The sequence below is a fragment of the Populus euphratica genome, unplaced genomic scaffold (genome assembly GCF_000495115.2).
Source record: "Populus euphratica unplaced genomic scaffold, PopEup_1.0 scaffold681.1, whole genome shotgun sequence".
NCBI classification, from domain to species: domain Eukaryota; kingdom Viridiplantae; phylum Streptophyta; class Magnoliopsida; order Malpighiales; family Salicaceae; genus Populus; species Populus euphratica.
The window spans coordinates 15,255-15,759 of NW_011500550.1; positions in this window are offsets into that span (position 1 = coordinate 15,255).

Sequence of the window (505 nt, forward strand, 5' to 3'; positions counted from 1 at the left end):
GGATTATTTATTACTTTGACACTCCTGCACTTGGGAGAAGACATCAATCTTTTGGTCGTGTCAGGTATATATCTCTTTATGAGGGAATTTCTACCTTATGGGGTCAAAACCTAGCCATTCTAAAGTCTAAATCTTTACATCATGTTTATTTTTTTATATCTTTAATATTTAAGGATATATTTTACACTATAGTTTTATACCCCCTAAATATTAAAGTTTACAGTTAAATCCTAATAATTCAAATATTAATTGAATGAAATAATTGGCGAAGAATTTTTGATATTTTAGCCATACCCTAATGAATAATCTTAAAGTAGTTACAATATCCATTTTGTATTTTGAAACATTATAAAGATGCTTTTTTGTCTTTTTTTAAAAATATACTTGGAAAAAAATTAGGATTCAGTTATATACATGAAAACAATTTTTTTTTTTTGTTTTTGAAATAGGATTTTTTATTTTTGTGTTTTTTTTAGAAATTTTGGAGAAAATTAGGTATTTTATA